The sequence below is a fragment of the Ranitomeya imitator genome, unplaced genomic scaffold (assembly GCF_032444005.1).
Source record: "Ranitomeya imitator isolate aRanImi1 unplaced genomic scaffold, aRanImi1.pri SCAFFOLD_1630, whole genome shotgun sequence".
Classification (NCBI taxonomy): domain Eukaryota; kingdom Metazoa; phylum Chordata; class Amphibia; order Anura; family Dendrobatidae; genus Ranitomeya; species Ranitomeya imitator.
This window is the reverse complement of record NW_027193998.1, coordinates 144242-144534: the sequence shown is the minus strand read 5'-3', so window position 1 is coordinate 144534 and position 293 is coordinate 144242. Positions and strand designations below refer to the sequence as shown.

Sequence of the window (293 nt, the reverse complement as noted above, 5' to 3'; positions counted from 1 at the left end):
CCACCGGTCGGATCTCAGGGTCTCAGATCATTGCTGGAGCTGCACATTCACAGTTTCTCCCATATGGTCTAGCGGTCAGGATCCACCGGTCGGATCTCAGGGTCTCGGCTCATTGCTGGAGCTGCACATTCACAGCTTCTCCCATATGGTCTAGCGGTCAGGATCCACCGGTCGGATCTCAGGGTCTCGGCTCATTGCTGGAGCTGCACATTCGCAGCTTCTCCCATATGGTCTAGCGGTCAGGATTCCTGGTTTTCACCCAGGCGGCCCGGGTTCGACTCCCGGTATGGGAA

General features: G+C 57.7%; 1 non-coding gene across 1 annotated transcript; it reads left to right on the top strand.

Moving 5' to 3' along the window:
* The first annotated feature begins 221 nt into the window (after positions 1 to 221).
* Positions 222 to 293, top strand: TRNAE-UUC (transfer RNA glutamic acid (anticodon UUC)). The gene has a single exon. It is a non-coding gene; the product is annotated as a tRNA-Glu (tRNA).